Source organism: Centrocercus urophasianus, unplaced genomic scaffold, assembly GCF_019232065.1.
Source record: "Centrocercus urophasianus isolate 14NV4802_14NV808 unplaced genomic scaffold, USGS_Curo_1.0 seq_15, whole genome shotgun sequence".
In the NCBI taxonomy this organism is placed as follows: Eukaryota; Metazoa; Chordata; class Aves; order Galliformes; family Phasianidae; genus Centrocercus; species Centrocercus urophasianus.
The window spans coordinates 25,931,899-25,951,997 of NW_024884697.1; the positions used below are offsets into that span (position 1 = coordinate 25,931,899).

The window sequence follows — 20,099 nt, forward strand, 5'->3', positions numbered from 1 at the left end:
GAGCTGCATGTTGTGCTCATAAAAATCAGCAAAGGTGCTGAAATGCACCACCCACCTCCTCACTGTGCCACTCTTTGGTCTTCACAAACATTCAGCAACTGTTGATGAATGTCAATGGGTGCCAGTTTTCCATGTGGAAAATTTAATGACGCACCTTTGCTTTATATGCACTTTCATGTCAGACACTGTTTTCTCAGACTGCCCCTCTGCTGCCATCTGTCTCATGGCAACAGAACGTAGCAGGATACTGGTGGGAAGATTCAACCTCTACTGCCGTAGCACCTACATTCATTTCTGATATTGTGAGTCTACAGAATAAAATAGGAGGCATTTCTTTCAGAGCAGCTGTCATATTGGACTTGATACCTTACAAGCTAATGTGGAAAGAACTGTGCTTTTTTGCATACAATAGCTACTGATAGGAGTCCCAATGGAAGTGTTCCTATGTGGAAAGCTTCATTACTGCCATCTTTTATGAATAAATCTTAGGTTGGAGAATACTGAATTCATTGAAAATTTTTTAGCTAAAGGCCAATGTTTCCTTCATAGTTTCTGGAAGCCAGAAAAGGTTTCTTTAGGGTTTAGTTTGACCTACAAACTTGCTAGAAGAATGAGTGGCAGAGCTAAATTAGAATTGCTCACTATCTCTTCTGTTTCTTTTTTTCTGTGCAGACAGTACTACAGTAAGAAGACATCAGGCAAATATTTAACTGGACCAGTTCTTAATATACTAATACGTCTTCAATGAGAAAACCTCAGTTATATTTTCACATTTCATGATCTCTTATAACAGCTTTCTATTTTACTCCTTTTTGGTGCATATTATTAACCAAAGGATCATAAGGGAAAAATGACAGTAAAAAATAAAAAGAAACTGAAGAAATGTCAACAGAATAAACAGGTCTAGCTGTTCAGCTACATAGCATATTTATTTTCAGTACTTCCTTTCATTCAAATGGGTGTGTAAATGTGAAATCGGTGTATTTATTTCAAAGCTGGATGTCTCAGAGCAGATCATCTTCTCCTTATGAATTGCAGGTTTACATTCCTCCATATTTCACAGATTTCCTCATCTCTCAAAGAGTTCTAGGCCAGGGTGGATGGGGCTTTGAGCAACCTGATCTAGTGGGTGTGCCCCTGCCTAAGGCAGGGGATATGAACTAGATGGTCTTTAAAGTCCTTGTCAACTCAAACCATTTTGTGATTCTGTGTAGATTGGGTCTACCATCTGGTGGGAGCTGGATAGTTAGAAGATATTATTAGGTGCCTTGCTCTCAAATGTCCATGAGATCTACTCCTATCAAAGTCTTTAGCTACCAAAAACTGATGGTGCATAAACCTTTAAACATTTTTTCAGACATTATGTTACCTTAAGGGCACTGATAATCATGGGACCTGGCATATAGAATGTAAAGAAGATACTGATTACTCAATCTGAATTAAAATGATTTAAAAAATTAGCACTTAAAGGAAGAAAAAACCTCAAAGTTATAGATCTCGTAGCTCCTTCTTGTATGCTATATACTTAATAGTTTTCTTACATTATATGCTCTTAAAAACCTAACATCTTATCAGAAATTTTCAATGTGGCACAGTTATTGTTGCTATGGGAACTGCAAGGACTGCTCCTTCTACTTTGTTATGTCTACCCACGACATCAGAGGTGGATGTTGATGATATGGCAGTAGAAGCTGAACCTTCCCACCAGTATTCCATTCCATCACATTTTGTTGCCATGTGACAGATGGCAGCAGAGGGACAGCCTGACATATATGCATTGTGTGTGTATTGTTTCCTAATATTCTTTGGCTACAGAGATATTAAGGAAATTGGGAATTGTGCCTTCTTGCCTGAAAAAAAAATATTTCATCTTCCTATTATCTTCTGAAAAAGATGCAATGTTCTTACCATTGTAATGGCTTATAACCTGCTGTTTAGCTGTATCTGACTCTACCAGTGTCCTGTTGGAGCCAATGTATTTCTTATCTGCAAGGCTGTCATTTTGGAGAAGCAGGTATGCACAACAGCAGAGAGCTCTGTTGATGGAGGAACTTGCAGATAAAGACCATGCTTTAATGTGCTTTTCACAAAGCAGATCTTTGCAACCTCATGTACAGAACAGCTGCAGCTGTGAAACACAGAGGGAATCTTTTACTGGCTGTTGAGAGTAAATGATATCCTATGAAAAGAGAAGAGATGCCATGGATCTTAAGCTTATAGCTCCATAGAAGGACTGTATCACAGCACAACAGTGCTTGAGGTTTTGTTGTTTGTTCTGTCTCAATGGGCACTAGGAATTTATTGGACTGATTCCTTTGAACCCATATGAGAGGCATGCTGTCTCTAGAAGTATTCCTTCAGGTTGTTGAGAAATCTAAAAAACACTGTGGAACAGGTCTAACATTTGTTAGCTTTCCCCTTAAGGAAGCAAGAAGAAGGAAGATGTAAAGGCTTGCAGGGAATAAAAAAATCACACACATTTTGACCTTCCTTAAAAGCAACAGATGTCTAAAGTAGAAGTGACTGTTTTGACTGCTGTGGAACTCCTCTGATTTATTTCCAGGTTTCCCAGTAAGCTGTTTTTAAGCTGTTTTTTGGGGTAACTATGAAGTCCTGTTGAACGTACAGCGCAGAAAACCTGCCTCCTTCCTCCTCTTCAGGAGCTCCTATTAGATACTCTAAATGTTGACCACAATGTACATTCTCTCATTATGTCAAGTGCTGTAGTATTTCAAAGCAATGTGGCAGGTAACTTTGTAGCTCCAAGGCTTATCTCAGAGATGGCAGCTGTACTGAGTTCCCACAGCAGGTGCTGGTTGCAGCTCGTCAGGTCACAAGCTGAGGGATGAACCAGGTTTCCCTTCAGGAGCACGTGCTGTTTTTCCCCATAGGAGTTAGCCAACTGTGAGTGTCCCTCTCCTAAAATAGTCACAAACTAATCCACTAATGCACGTGAAGAAAAGTTGGCCATCATCTGATTGCCACTCCATTTTACTTTCCTATTTGCTCTCTTTCAAAGACCTGCACTGTAGTATTGAGCTCTACAGCTGCCCTCTAAAGAAATCATTAACATGGGCATCTCTTAGCTTTGAAGCAAATATTTACAGGTTTTTTGAGCTGTCACGGGTTTGTCAGATAATTTCAGTTTCTCTTGTAAAGATGCCTGACAGTGAGAACAGCCCACAGAGGATTATGTAGTGCCACTTCCTTGCATAGCTAGGCATGTGGAATTAATTAGAGTTGTGATGCTCCAGGGAAGTGACAGATTTCGGCTGACAGGGAATTGTACCAGAGCAGCTCATTTGAAAGAAGGGCAGGGAAGATTTGCTCCTTTGGTTCCATTTCCCCTTCCCTGGTTTTTAAGTGGCAGGTGGGGAGGAGCCCTGCCCTCCAGTGACATAGGCAGGCTCTTGGTTTCTCTTCTGGTTTATGCCAATACTTTTTTCTTCCTTCAGACGTGTTCCTTGTGGCCACGATGCATCTCCACCTGGGCAAGGAGGAGGAGAGCAACATCCAGTGTTACATTAGCAAATGCAGAGTTTATATGATTTGCTCATAAAAATGTATGTTCATTTTGGTGAAAGCTTAGTTGTGAGCGTGTGGGACAAACAAAGGTTATGACAGCCTTTTCATAGGATGCAGGCACAATAGAAAAAGATGACAAAAGGAGAAGAATTGACTCATCCCCTTCCAGTGACTGAAGGAGTGCAATTTCAAAGAGATACATCTCCCTTGGCTGTGATATGTCATTTCAAAGTATGTTTGGAAACATATTCTTTGTTGTTTTGTTCCTAAACTATTCCACTCCCCCCACTTCTGCCCACCCCCCCTTCCCCTTTTTTTTCCTGACCATCATACTTAGAAACAGTTTAAATTATTGTTTTCTCTTTTTCTGTGATATATAAAAAAGAATTTGGATATTTGTTCATGTCTTGGGCTTCTGTAGTTAGAAACTTTTTGTGTGGTTTCTTGTCATTATACTCTCTCACTTCTCCAGAACCATCTGATAGTGCTCATAATACTCTTCTCTCTAGATATGCACCCAAGCTGAGACTCCCTGTTGTTAATGCAAAACAACCTCTTTTTTTTTCCTATTTGCATACTGTGAGATTATGAAGAACAAAAATATTTTTATAGCACTTTACAGCTCAAAAAAGAGCTCTTAATGATTCAATCCAATATGCTTTCAGTGTACTTGAGTTCCTTCTAACATGTAAGTCAATGACAAGCAAGTTGCTGCTCTGTCCAGACACAGGATTAGGTTCTCTATTGACATGAAAAATCATCAAAGAGTAATTCTGAAGGCTTTTTCAGGAATTAATATTGAATGAAATCTTTCTTGGCTTAGTAACTTTAAATGGAAAAACATACTTGGAGAATAATGGGGGAAAAATGATGATTTAATGAGAGATCAATTGACTCCGTGATGTGAGGTTACTGAATGCAGTGGAACTTTTAATGAGGACAACGTCCTTCTCCTTTCTAAGTGGTTCAAATTATTTCTGTAAGGATTTTGGGTCTGAAATTTTTGCTGTCTTGCAGGGCTTTCTTCTTAACAGGCCAATATGTAATTCCAGTGTTGTGAGGAAAAAAAAAAAAAAAAAAAAAAAAAAAAAAGGAAACTATTATGAATGTCTATTCCTAAGTGCAAAGATCAGCTTTCTAAATGCTTTTAGGCTCCATGAAGCACTTTATATTGTGCAGTACTGCACTGCATGCAATTGAGCTCTCTCAGAAAAAATATTTAAAGGTGGACTCATGGCAAATAGTAGACTGCTCTGGAAAGTATTAGACTATTTCTAAGATAAGCATTTCTGTTTATTAGGCTTTCATTAAAGCTGAACAACTAACAAAGAGTGTGAAGAATATAACACCGCCAAAGAATATTCTTACTTCTTGAGATATGATTTTAAAGATGGACATAGAGGGGTTAAAGAGAAAAGCAACTAAATTGAAGTTGAGAAGCAGTTGCCTGACATGGACAACTGAATCCTCAGTTTGCAAAGACTGAGGGGAGAAGTACTTAAGGATTACGAAAGTAAAAGTGAAGTAAGATGAATTGTTTAGCAAATCCCTCAACACAGAAGCTGGGGGCACTTCACAAGACTGATAGATTGGTTTATAGCAGATGAGAGAATACTTAGATATTGAACTTCTGGAATTTGTACTCCTGGGAGATTGTGCAGGCAGAGTATTAGCAGGTTCAAAAAGGGGCTAGACAAATTAATGGATAACAGATCAATAAAGGGGTATTTTAAGAAGTAGACAGCGATGTATGATCAAACATCTCTTATACAGTACGTATCAGTGCTGTGAGAACAGCTCATAGAGATAAGAGATTAAAAATGAGTGTGTTTTTTGGAGATGCTGCAATGTTCTTACTCTTACAGCACTAAGAAATACTAATATAATGTGTCAGTCTTTGTCTAGTATCAGGAAAAGAGTAGAGTCTATAATGTTTACTCCTCATTATAACTTAGTTCAACAGTGATAATCCTTTGCAGAAAACTCCTAGAAACTGTTGTCTTAAAACAACAACAAAAGCAACAAAAAAAATAAAAGATTTTTTAATACTTATCATTGTTTTTGTTGTTCTTTTTTAACCTTAAAATAATAGCTTGATCATACAATTGTTGTAAGGGGAAAAAATAGTCACCATTAACAGATTATTTATTTTGTGAGTGATTTATAGGATTGTAGGAGCAGAAAAGAATTTTCTTCAGTTGAAAGAAGTATCTCAGGTTGAATGTTAGGAAGAATTTTTCTCCAAAAGAGTGGTTAGATATTAGAACAGGCTGCCCAGGGAGGTGTTGGATTCACTTTTCCTGGAGGTGTTTAAAGACAGGGTAAATGTAGTATTTAGGGACATGGTTTAGTGGGCAGTGTTGGTGGTAGGTGGGCAGTTGGACTAGATGATCATGGAGGTCACTTCCAACCTTAATGATTCTACGATTAGAAAAATTATCCTGAACAGAGGTAACTCTTGGTGGCTGTTAGCCCTCTGAATAATTACATGTATATTCACATTTTCATGCACGCAAATTATAATATTTTGAAATGTAAAAAATAGATCTTTTTCTTTCTACCGTTTCTCCTCTGTTTAAGATTAAAAAGAGGAAGTATCTGAATCTTGCATTAATGTTTACACGGTTGGCTAGAAATGAAAACCAGCTGTTGTGTGCTATGATCTCTACATTTTTTCTTTGTACTAATGTCAGGCGTGATGGCACCAACATCATCTAATTAATGAGTTTAATTAGAATTGTGAAGAAATCATGGAATTAGGCACCTGTTACTTTAGCTATAAAAGAATTTTTTTTAGAGATTCCTCTTTAAGAAATAGAAAATACTGGTATTACTTCAATCCTTTTATTCAGTGATTTATTTGTCTATTACTGGAAATTATTTCAAGGGTGTCTTTGGAACAGTATGTGTATCAGATGCAAATGAATTGGGGAACTTTCATTTCAAGCACAACTTTTATCCAATTTGCCTTGCTGGAAATTTTGAGCAAAGTGTATCAAACAGACACATTTTGAATTCAATTTGGATAATTCTTGACTACATGAATTCTTTGAGACATGCATTTCTGACAGAATTGTAGGTTTTTATTCTAGGTCAAAATTAGCTGACACTGCAGTGAGGTTTGGGTACAGTAGGGAAAGAAAGCAGAATGTCTCACTGCTTCTCAGATGGGCACAGGTGCACACCTGCATGCACTGTGAGCAAGGTAGACATACTACGATTGAGATCACTGATATCATCTGACTGGCTTATAGATATGTAGCAGTAGAGAGTACTTGGGAGATTTGGAAGCTCTCTACCCAAGGGCAAATAGGACATCCAGGCAAAATTAGTCAGCCATCCTCTCAGTTGGCATGTCCACTGAGAATCTGAGGCACCATCAGGTGTCAGCAGGGGCTAATGAATCCACATCAGGTAGCATAATGAACTGATGACAGGATAGTTGTAGCCACCAAATGAGAATTAAGTGCATTGCTTTGTAATATTTAATTTAGCTACAATAGTACAGTGGCCCACTTCTGATTATAATTCCCCAATATTCTCTTAACGTGCACTTCAGAATATGTTGTTTTAAATTCAGTTAATGTAGTTTTAAAGGAGAAAATATTAAACACTGTTAATATTTTATAAGAGATGTCTCTAACTTTCCCAATAAAAGCTAAACCTCTCTCCAATCATGTGATTTTATAGCAATAATCCTCAAAAAATTACTGCAATACTTAGAAAAGCTGAAATGCTATTTTTGAAAAGTGCTCCATGATAAAGGCACCTGAAGAATAGATTAGAGTAAATAGAATAGAATAGAATGAGTTGAAAAAGACCACAATGATCATCTAGTTTCAACGCCCCTGCTACAGGCTGGGTCGCCAACCACCAGGCGAGGCTGCCCAGAGCCACATCCAGCCTGGCCTTGAATGCCTCCAGCGATGGGGCATCCACAGCCTCCTTGGGCATCACCACCCTCTGAGTGAAAAACTTCCTCCTAACATCTAACCTAAACCTCCCCTGTCTCAGCTTAAAACCATTCCCCTTTGTCCTATCACTGTCCACCCTTATAAACAGCCATTCCCCCTCCTGTTTATATGCTCCTTTCAATTGGAAGGCCACAGTGAGGTCTCCTGGAGCCTTCTCTTCTCCAAACTAACCAAGCCCAGTTCTCTGTGTCTTATCTTTTAAAGTTTGATTTTTGGAATTATTTAAATGCTTCTTCAGATAAATCTACATCACAACTACTTTGTATATTGTATTTAAGTTTCCATTTGCATATTTATTTGTACTACATTCACCATGGTTCAAGGCATTCCATTAGTAGTGATTAATATAATGTTATGCGCTGATAATACTCAAAAAAAAAAAAATCACACTTCAAAGTTTATTTTTAAAAATATTTGCTAGAAATTGTGGATTGTGTTACTGGCATCTTTAACTTTTTGTTAAGTATGGCTTGAAATAATGTTGATATATTAACCAAGGTTGAAATTCATTGTATATATGTAAGAGATGAGCGAACCTCAAAGAAAGGAGTCTTGGAAAACTGTGATTTCAAAGCTAAATCTGAAATAGCATCACTAGATGAAAAGCACCTGTTTTCTGCAGCCTAACGTCTCTCACTCTGCATGTGCCTATCTCATAATAGAAGCCATATGAAACCTGTTGGTTCTTTGGGATTTAGGAGGAAGCTTCTGAGAAAGCTAAGAACAGACATGACTAAAGGTAAATCAGACTTTTATGAAACCAGCTCTTGTTGCCAGGGGCAAAGGTTAGGGAAGAACAAAATACAAAACCGAAACTCAACCAGTTCCTTCTTTTATTTATCTATTTATTTATTTATTTTTAAATTTCAGAAAAGCATGTAATTAATATCATTTGCAATTTATACTATTCTTCGTTCTCCATTACAGTTCCCAGGGTCTGATCTGTGTCACATATTTATAAAGACAGTTCTGACTGTGTAACCATTTCCTTGAGATCACATTTATTCCCTGTTTTTCTCTGCATAAAGTATCAGTCTGTTTTCTAACGTATCTTTATGTAATATTCAGTAAGTTTTCTTGTGTATAGGGTGTGAAATTTGATATATTTGAGAGTTTTAAAACTCAAAATTGTAAGTTGTATAATTAAAAAATACATCTATTTAATAATGCAGAGTTAATTGATGTATTTATTTTTGCTTATTTGTCAGCTTCTAAGTTATCTGTTTGATAGTTTAAAAGTGAAAATGCACTTTTCAAGGAAAAGCAATGAAGGGCAAATTTTCATACATATATTTTTTTTCTAACAAACCTTTAAAAAAAGGAAATGTTAAGTTTCAGGCTTTATTTGTACTGAGAATAACAACTTTCTAGCTTTCATAAATAAAAAAGTAGATCTTCAAAGCACTTATTAAATTGTTTCCACATTTTCTGTATGCTGCCTAAGGCGGATTAGGATATTTTAACACCTTTAGTTAGTGCTAAGCAATAAAAAAAGTAAAACAATTAGCTTCTCTATGAGAGGTGTGTGGGTGGGAAATTATTTTGTACATTTGGAACTAGAAGGAGATATTACTGTATTCTTTCAGTAGTCACAGGCCTACAAAAATCTGATTTTAACTGAGACAGCTGTTCACCAGTTGAGCTTCTTACAAAGATCAAGCAGAAAAAAAATTAGTATTGTTTTATGTGATGTGTTAAAACTTCTTCTAGCAGTTGCAAATGCCATTCTGACATGAACAGCTCTTGCAGAATCTCTTTATTAAGCTCTACACAGACACAGATCTTACTTTTTCTCAGTTGTAAATTATTCGGTCTTTTCAGAGAAGACAACATTAAAAAGTATGTTGAACTTTTTGTATCACAGAGCAAAGTACACCGTCATTCTTGCAGAACTGGGTAGGCTGCCTGAACTGTTGATATGTACTATATACAGGGTGCTTCAACTGTACTTCATTTATTTAGCAGGATACTCTATTTCAGGCTCCATATGGTCAATAACGTCCATCTCTTTTGAATGTCAGCTAACAGCAGACTTCCTTCTGTCTCTTCCAGTTCTGTCCCAGAAAGAGGTCTGCTACTCCAGCATCTCCTTGGTACTTAATTATAGGCACTTATGTGGACAAAAGTGCCAGGTAGCTAAGCAGCCTAGGCATCAAAGTAGAAGTGATCAAGAGCACAACAAATGTCATGTAAAGTCCATGAGGAGTCCAACCTCCATTCTTGTTTCTGTGGAGTTCCACAATCATCAGGCCTTCAGCATGTTCATGGTGACTCCACACCATTTTGTTCCTCCATGAGAGCTGAATCAAGGAATGAAAGAGGTGGCTGAAATTTAATGAAAAGAGATACAGCAAGAGAACGGGGGCTAGGGGAAGGCTGGTTCTATTCCAGCTGCTAGCTTACCCTTCCTGGGAAGATGAAACACCTGTGATCATCCAGGTTTTGTCTGTATCTTGTGATGTATATTACAAGTGATAACTTTGTAACAAGGGTATCTTGCTTTTGTAACCTACATCAGGCTTATAGAGTGCCAACTTGGTACAAACAAGTCTTTTTTACTGCATGATTTTCCCTGGCTGCTCAGTGATCTGGCCTCAAAAGTTGGGTTTGACATTTCCCCTCACCCTCTCATCTCTGCCTAATACCTGGGATTCAACCTGCCTTAAGCTATGGAGGATCCGGAAATCAGGATATAAGAGTTTTAAGCTTTCATCCTCTAACCTCTAGCAGTCAGAAAGAGGCAATGCTGCTGTGGTGCCTCTTTCAGCTTTTTCTAGGGAAAAAAAAAAAAAAAAAGAAAAAAAAAAAAAAAAAAGCAAGCAAGCTTTTCTCTACATTTACATTCAACATTTCTTCAGAAGAGGGGTAGGCCAACAGGATTCTTTGTAGTGTATGAAACCATGAATTTGCCCTCAAACTTTTCTGTTCTTTCTTCCTCCTTCTGTCACATGTAAATGTACAGAACACATTTGTTAAGGCTAAGAAACACAGAAGGTAAGTGACTGAAGGGCTGGCTTTAATTTCTCTCCTGACAGTACTGGTGGCAAAAGAAATGGCAGATGAACTACTGGGGAAGAGGAGTTGGCTGAAGAAAAGAAAAAAGAAAAAAGAAAGTGAGTTTAAGCTGAAAGAATGCTATTGAGAACTTCATTCAACAGTGGCAGATTCTGTAGGTTGGAGGTTAGCTTGTACTTGTAAGTTCCTTGACTTGTAAGTTCCATATCTTTTAATCTCAAAGAAAGTGGAATCCTCTCTTTTTTTAAGTATAATTGAAAGGAAAATTTACTTGTCTATTACCTAAGGATGGAAAAGGGAATATATTGCTGTAGTTGGTCACTAAGCTCAAACCATTATGTACAAATTAGGTAAAAGCTTGATTTTGTTTACGGTACTGCGAATGTTTTTATTCTACTGCTCCCAGTTTAATAGAAAGAGGAATGGGCTGCAAGAATTAAACTTTCTGATGGTATCTCTTTTTGCTTCAATTTATCTTGTTCTTACAGGCATAACACTTCCAAATTGACAGTGATGGTAGGGTTTCTAATTTTACTTAGATGACCTAACCTAGAAAAACTGTTAAGGTTTTACCTTGGTAAAATTATAAAGCTAATGGTAATGTCTAAATCTAAAAAATGACTCTCATCTAATATATTGATATTGTATTGTTAATAGCTCTTAATGGTATTAACAAAAATCATGTTAATTTTTAATATAGCATAAAAGAGAAATGTGAGTAGATAATGATAAATACACTCATTTGGTTAGTAGGGCTTCTATCAAAAAAAGCGAAGTGAATAACTTTCATAATCTTAACTTGAAATGGCATAGTATTGGCTGCTGGCATTTGACTGGTTTGCAACTGAAAGGCTATAGTACATATGAGATGTTATAGTTTTTTTTTTTCTTGAATCAGAAAGCCAGTTAGCCATTTTAAAAAAGCAAGTCTAAGTGATGAAATGTTCTTTATTTTTCAACAACAAAAAAACCCACACTGTTTTGTTTTAATTTAGCCTGAAAAAAATTATCATTCTTCAATGAGGACTGCACCTAAAATAACATCTCCTATTTTATTATGTTGGCCCACGATGTCAGAGATGGATGTTGGCGTTTCCCACCAGCATTCCATTACATTTCATTGCTGTGCAACAGATGGCAGCAGAGGGACAGTCTGGCAAATGGCATCTGACGTGTAAATGCATATAAAGCAAAGATGTGTTGTTGAATTCCTCCATGTGGAAAAAAATGGTACCCGTTGACATTCACTGATGGTTGCTGTACGTTTATGGAGACCAAAGAGTGGGTTTGAACGCAGTGAGGCACTGACATTTCAGCAGTGGGTACAGAAACAGTGGGTCAGCTCTGCTGATGCCAATTTTATGAATGCAGCATGCAGTTCTTGTTCATCACTGGTGAAAATGTGTAGCTAATGAAGATGACTATGTTGAAGAATAGTGTTCTGTACCTGAGAATTTGCTCTTATTGAACAGTGCTATTCTGCTCTTTATATCTGTTGTATTTCCATTGAAATAAATAGGAGGCATTACTTTCGGAGGGACCTACATATTTAAGAAAATGAACTGAGCAAAATAACATAGTTTCCATCTCTTAATAGTGAGTGATAGACTTGTATAAAAGTGTATGGATATGTTTATTTATAAACACATGGGGTTATTTTGTAGTCTTTTTGAAGTTCTGCAGTATTAAGATAGAAGAAGGCTATGATTCCTCCTTCATTTTACAATTTCAGTCTTTGGTATGGTTTGGTCAAATATGCTGGGATTCAGAGATATGATTACTGCCATCTGCTGTGAAACTGACCTGCTGGGGATACCTCATCCTTGCAATTATTGTATCGTTTTCAATAAACACTCAGAATAGTGTCACATACATAAATTTTGCTTGACTGGAAAAGTGAAGAGCTTTTAGAGAAAAAAACTCTTACATTGGTGGCATTATGTCATTTACAGTATATTTATGAAGAATAAAAAACTGGTAATTGTATAAAGGAAAAAAGCCTCTTTTGCTTACCAAACAGTAAGCAATCTTGTGCATTCACCTATACTATTTGCAGTATTTTGTGCAAAAATACTAACAATGATGCAGCATACTGTATATAAAATAATGTTGGCTGTGTGTGATTAACTGTAAATACAGTGGGCTTAAATCTATTGTTATACAAACTATCAATGACATTGTGTAAAGCATTTTCAAGTTTTTCTATAGCTAATTGACACACATGCTTAGTCTCTTTACTGTAGTTTAATTGGGAAGTAGTTTTGTGATATAAATTCTTGTACCTTAAGAAAAAGTGAGATTATCAACCTAATGTTGATAATGGTCAAACGGGTGTTAAAGGTAGGAGAGATTTCAATAGGAAATAAAAAATAAGGTTAGGCATCAGAAATTAAAGTGAAATAACTTGGAAGCCTGATTTTATTTCGGTGTATATGTGATGCAGTTGCATGTATTTCCATTCATCGATTTAATTCTCTATATAAAATAAGAAGGTAAAAAATAGGTCAAAACAAAGCTTGCGGAGTGATATATCATGTTTTATATATATATATATAAAAGTTAGTAATATAAAAGTGGCTGTACAGCACATATTTTCTTATTTTTCTGACTATTGAGAGGGAAAACATCTTTTCCCAGAAAGAAACTTACACTAAACTTTGAAGATTAGCTTCTGTACTTACATGTAATAGGGCACTAAAAGTCATTTCTTCCTATCACTGATACGTGTGCATGGAAGTTACCTTCACTTCCATTACAAAATTATAAAAGTAGAGGGCTTTTTGGTTGACAACATTCTACCTTAGGCTCATCTGTTTACTCAGATAAAACTCTCTTTGTCAAACCATACATCTGTGATGATAGCAAAACTAATTATAATACATTATGACACTATCAAATATTTTAGAATGGAAGTGCCATGTGGAAAATACATGTTGACATACAATAATGGAAATTCTAAACTCATTTAACAGTATATACTTACAATATCAATTAATAGCAAATTATTTGTTCAATAATCACTGCATGAATTACTTCCTGGAATTCTAAGATTTGAACTAATCTATATTTCAAACTGAGTCATCACTGGTGTTGCCTCCTGGCCTTAAAATTTATGTTCCCAATTCTCATTGCTCTGCCAATAGGCTATAAAGAACACCCCAGTGAAGATAAGATCTAAGCTCTACTAGCCCATTTAAATGATATCTGTATTAAAAATGCATTATTCCTTTTAAAATTTCTTTCAGTTTCAAAATACTTTGTTTTTATTGGTGGCATTAAACTCCCTTGCCACTATCAATTATATTTGTATACTTGTGTGTGCTATGCCCATTTGATAGAAAAATAGTTTAAAACGTATCTGATGCAATATATCTGATGCAACACATGATATATGCATTTGAAAATTCAAATAGTTTTCACATTTATTTTTGTAAACTTACAATTTATTTTTTGTAAAAATAGCAAAAATTGTAAATATCACTATCCAATTGGCTTTTTCAATTTAAGTTTAAATCTGGTAATTTTTCTGGTATGTTTTAAAAGTGATTAACTGCTATCTTGAAGAAGCTGGTGAAGCAAGTAATGAATGGCTAAGTAATTACTTTGTTTAGAATGACATGCTTCTCGAGAAAAGATCTGATTAATAAAAGAGAGCTGCAGATATCCAGCACGCCTCCCAGATCAGATTTCTAAGGATACTTACTGTTACCATCATTGAGATGTACAAACCTGCAGTGATGCAGCAAAACTGGGCTGTGGCATTGCTTTGCTAAGGCTTTAGCTGGTAATAAAGAGATATGATCTGATGCTCAGAATCATGCTTATCTTTATTGTTACAAAAGCTTATGGGTTTTTTTTGTTTTGTTTTGTTTTTTGTTTTTGTTTTTTCTTTCTGTTCTGAGTGAGGAAAGCAGTCAATTACTCTTCATTTTCTATAAATCTTCAAAATAGCTCTTTCACAGCAAAGGGTGAAACCTGCAGGGTTTAAATACTCAAAAATTTGCCCAAGTATGGGTGAAGGAATCCTTTGCCTCCTTAATAGCTGCTCCTAATCTCCCCAGACTGGAGTCTCTTGTTGCAAGTTCTGACATTTTTGTCATTTCATCTAGTCCTCTTTTTGGGGGGCTCCCTTCTTAACAATTCAGATCTGGTGATACTCTAGAAGCAGTATCTCAGATGCGGGTCTCATCCAGCACTTCTGTAGAGAAGCTGGATATGCATTTTTAACTCTGACCTCTTTCTATAATAGATTGATCTGCAGCTTTTAAGGAAAACATATTTCAGTTGTGAGGGAAAAGTTAATAGCTACAGGCCACCAAAGAATATTCCCTAATCCATTGACATACGCTCATGCATAGTCTGGTATCCTCATCTTGAGACAAAAATACTTATTTGGTTCACATAAATAACCTTGTCTTCTAGAGGCAAGTGATAAAGTAACAGCTTGTGGTCAAAGGCATGTAGTATTTGTAAAGGAAGGATTGAAGTTAAAAGATGCAGATGGCTCTATGCATGTGTTGGAATTGAAGTGAGGATTTCTGAGATGCTGGGAAGTTTCAATTCATGTGGAAAATTATCTGTGCTGATATCAATATAATTGGTATAGAATTTCATTACATGGAACATTACAGTACGACTTGTACCTTAGCATCTGGATGTCACCTGAAAGTGAATACCATTAATTTTTTGTTCTGTGATGTTGGTGAAGTATGTGGGGATGTATGGATACACATGTTTTTTTTTGTTTGTTTGTTTTTTGTCTTTTTTTTTTAAATACCAAAACAGTTTGTGTATGTTGAGTATCTCCCATACAAACAGAGGAAACTATCTACAGTGTCTGTTCCCTGATGGCACTCAAATGCATGCAGATTGCTAAGACCTTCTGATTTCTCAAGGTCAAACCAAATGGAAGGCAATCATTCCTCATGCAACTGAGCTGAGCCAAGTTTCCTACTTTGGCACTGGTACCACATCCTAAAAAAGCAGGTGTTTTTTTTTTTTTTGCTAGTGGGCAGGCAGTTAGAATACCATATAGAGCTCATTTTTGACTGTCAAGATTGAAATTATTTCTCAGCCAAGGATATATATAAGTGCATCTGTTAACTACTAGAACATGGAGGGGGAAAATCAGCTTTTTGCATTGGGTTTAAAATATATCTGAATCGTAAGAAAAAAAAATAAATTCAGGTGATCTTCTGTAAATGTTACAAAAAGGATAAGAGTAATTCCATTACATTCTGATAAAAAAATTTATAACTCTCCTAGATTTTGTTATTACACCAAGTAGTCAAAGCTATGATTTGATCTATCATAGCATAGGTGGTTATTACCAACTTCTGAGAGACCTATGCAAAAGATGGAATACTCAGCTACATAGGTTCTAACAGGTGCTTGACTATTTTGTATGAAAACCTGGGTATTTTAATGTCTTTGCCTATCCTATTTTCAAAACAGTTTTTTAAAATGAGCAGGAAATAAAGTTCTGATATTAGGATTCTGAATGTGAAAGACTTATTAGGAGAGACTTTCTGAAATTGAAAAGATTGTTCAGTAATTACAACTTGTGTTAATGAACTGGATACGAAATTACCAAATACCAAGTTAATTGTCACTTGCACCACTTATTCTCCTAAGGATTCATTCAGAAATCTAAATTTAATTAAATACCTCATGTGTAAGAGCTAACAAAGAGGTCCAGATTACAGGCAAACTCAGAGAAATGAAGCATAAGATTCTCTTAAATAAGAAAGAAAAATAGATTTTTGCATTACTTTCTAAGTATGCAATTACTGCACTTCTTTTCTAGCAAAGGCCTCTCACAATGAACTGACAAAAAATTCCTGGTGAGCTAATTGTGCTTTTATTTGATACTTGGCTTGAAGATAGTAAGTTTTGTTGTGGTTATTGTTAAAGAATGCTAGAAGCATTCCTAGGTCATTTATCACTTTGTATCATATAACTTTTTTTTTTTCATAGAACTATATACTTGTATTTTTTATTAATATGCATCGTACTGAATCTGAAAGGTGGACAGCGATTACCTGCAATGCTGTTCTTAAGAGACAGGATTGAATTGGTGCTTCTCTTTCCTCTCGGAAATTATGTTTCACAATTTCAGCTAGTAATTTGGACTTGTAAAGATGGGTAATAGTTTCCTTATAGTATGTTTGTATAAAATGTTTAACTAGTGAAATGAATGAATGGGAGTTGGTGTATTAAGAGAAAGAGCCCTATTGCCAACATTGCACACACATCTCATAATTTAGGCTTGAGATTTAAGTGTTTAATTTCTGCAAAATTCCTGTGAGAAGCAGTTTTAATAAATAACAGTCTAATTTTGATAATGAAGCAATTTAGACTATTTTCATAGGAGAGAAAACTATAACTTTTTCTTTTTAGAAAAAGTCAATGTATTATTTGCAGAAATATTTAAAAGCAACTTACTGTCATTGGCAGAATATGGGTTTCTGAAGTCTATAGCCTGCTTGGCTTGCATGAATGATTTATCTGTTTTAGAACAATTCAACAGTGAAATTATCTTGAAAATTATTAAGTAATGGATGATGCAATTTACTGTAACATTAGCTTATTGCTGTAGTTTGTTACTAATTCATGCAGCAAAAGCTCAAATAAAACTCTGTTTCTGAATTTCAGCCTGCCTTTCAAAGGACACAATATTGCTACAGAGGCCTCAGAGTCCTTAGGCAACTGCCTTATGCAATTACTACACTAACATTTTGAATGAATTATGTAAGCAAAATCTGATGATTTATGTACTCCATACATTAAATTACAAAAGGTTTTATATTTACGTGCTGTGGTTACAGAGGAATTTATCCACGCAGTCCTATCTACTAAAACACATAATTAAAACTCTTGCTTCTGTTTCTTTTCTGTTTCTTCCTCTTCCTTATTCCCTTAATGCATTTATTAGCATGAACAACTTTAATTTTTTTTTTTTTTTTAAGCTGAAACTTCTTCATAGAGTCATAGCCCTGAGGAGAAAGATTTAGGGGTGTCAATTAACAGTTGACTTGAGCCAGCAATGTGCGCTTGTAGCTCCACAAGGCCAACCATATCCTGAGGTGCATCAAGTGAAGCATGACCAGCAGGTTGAGGAAGGTGATTCTGCTCCTCTACTCTGCTCTCATGAGACCCTCATCTGCAGTAGTGCATCCAGTTCTGGGGCCCTCAACACAAGAAGGAGATGGAGCTGTTGGAGCAGGTCCAGAGGAGCCATGAAGATGATCATAGAATCATAGAATGACTTGGGTTGGAAGGGACCTCAAGGATCATCAAGCTTCAACCCCCCTGCTGCATGCAGGGCCACCAACCTTCATAATCTTCCTAGGGGAGGTGCTCCAGCCCTCTGATCATCCTTGTGGCCCTCCTCTGAACCCTCTCCAACAGCTCTCTGGCTTTATAGTACTTGGGGCCCCAGACCTGGACACAGTACTCCAGATGGGGCCTCACAAAGGCGCCCGGGATACCATTTGCTTTCTGAGCTTTAAGAGCACACTGCTGGTTCATGTTAAGTTTTTCATCCACCATCAGAGCGTTGGAGCCCTCCCCTACAAGGACAGGCTGAGAGAGCTGGGGCCCTGAAGGGGGCCTACAGACAAGCTGCGGAAGGACTTTTTATAAGGGCACGTAGTGACAAGACAAGGGGAAATTGTTTTAAATTGGGTAGGTTTAGACTAGGTATTAGGAAGAAATAATTTACTGTAGGGTGGTGAGATACTGGAACAGGTTGCCCAGTGAGGTTGTGGATGCCCCTGCTTAGAAACATTCAAGACCAGACTGGATGAGGCTTTGAACAACCTGGTCTAAGGGGAGGTGTCCCTGCCTATAGCAGGGAGTTGGAACCTTCTGTTTTCGCAGGCTTTCTGTGAATACAAAATCTATCTGTGCAAACTGATTTTTTTTTCAAATTTTGTTTCCAAATACTTATTACAAAAGTTTTATTAATTTATTTTCTTCTCCCTGCTAATGATTTCCTGATCATAATAGAGGAGGAGGTTGTTTGGGAGTGTGAGACTGTGTGTGATCTGAAAAGGAGTCACTGACTGACATTTGCCATATTATTTTCTTGACATTTGTGAGGTAAACATGTCAGCAGAATTAACTTTCAAATTCCTTTCACCTTTCTCAGAGAAATTCAATTTTGTGCATGGAATCTGTGAAGGTACAAAACTTTATCACAATCTACTGTTCTATATTCGAGAAGGGAAGAGAAAATTGAATATTTTTCAGCTATTGTTTGACTTTATCACTGCTGGAATATATTAATTTAGTAGTCTTCAGAATGTCTAATCAGACAGAACAGAACTAATGGCCAACTTTTCTGAATCTGTATCTTAAAACACACTTTCACTATAATACGTTCTCGTATGGCACATGATAAAATAAATTATTAGTGAGAGAAAGCATTATGAAATCATAAAACAAATACGTTTTTTGTCTAGACTGTAAAATGTCATAAAGAAATAACAAAACCAGAAAGGGTTGCATTGTAATAAATATGTTTTTTATAGTAGCAATTGAATTATTACAAACCTACTCTTTGTGTTTAAGAAAGTTCTGAAGAAAGATGAAAATTAGAGTCTCTTCTTCTGCAAATAGGCTACTATTTTGTCTACTGCTAATGAAAGCCCAGGTAGAACTTCCATTAGAGTTTAGTTCTGGCAACCTCATCCTTTCAGCTTCCTCTGGATCTGTTTGAAAAAGTAGCGGGTGGATTTTGTGATTTGCAAAGTAAATTATTATTTTTATTTAATCAATCTTTGAGGATTCCTTGTTCATTGAGTATTTCATGATCATCGGGCTATTAATTAGCTTTTCCCCATAACATCCTCACAGACACATGCGCAAAAAAGAACCTCCCCCCAAAAATAGTGGGGGACCAGCCCTCATCAGCATTGTTGCACAGTTCAGCTGAATTTCCTGGCGACAGTGATTCTCTCTCTTCAGCTTGCATTCTTCAGTTTTAGAGCACACTCGTGTCTGCTTTGGGGGCTGACACTGAAATGTGGTGAGCAGCTGGAGGCAACAAACTAGATCAAAAGACTGTTTCTGCCTATGGACAGATGTAGTTAACCCAGTACAAGATAAAAGTTATCCATAGTCCAGTGTGTAAATGCTTCATCATAATAGTAATTCAGAGTCCTTGTTAAACTAGCTCCCTGAATGAATGTTTACAGAATAACAGATCCTATCTGAAAGAAAACAAAAGTGTATAGTAGAAGGCAGACAGTAATTGTGAAAATGACAGCTACTCAAGAACTAAGTACAGGCATTTTGCATACTCCAAACCTCAGCTTTTAGGACTCCTCTATAGCATGTCATTTTTGTAATATCAGAGCATGCTGAGGCGTATGGAGAACACTTTGAATCATCAATGTCATTTTTTGGCGGCAGTTGGCCTTCTCCTAGACATTTCCTGTTTAACTCATCCCTACCCCAAGACATAAGCATTGCTGGAATCCAAGCTGTGAATCTGAGGTCTGGTTAGATACACCAGGTTAGTTTTGATGAGAACGTAATGCTGACCTGAAAGGAAATCACTCTTGATGCAATATCTTTGTG

At 36.4% G+C, this 20,099-nt stretch overlaps 1 protein-coding gene across 2 annotated transcripts in view; it reads left to right on the plus strand.

Moving 5' to 3' along the window:
- Positions 1–20,099, plus strand: part of IMMP2L (inner mitochondrial membrane peptidase subunit 2) — a 446,040-nt gene that overhangs the window by 331,750 nt on the left and 94,191 nt on the right. The gene's annotated exons all lie outside the window — the stretch shown is intronic.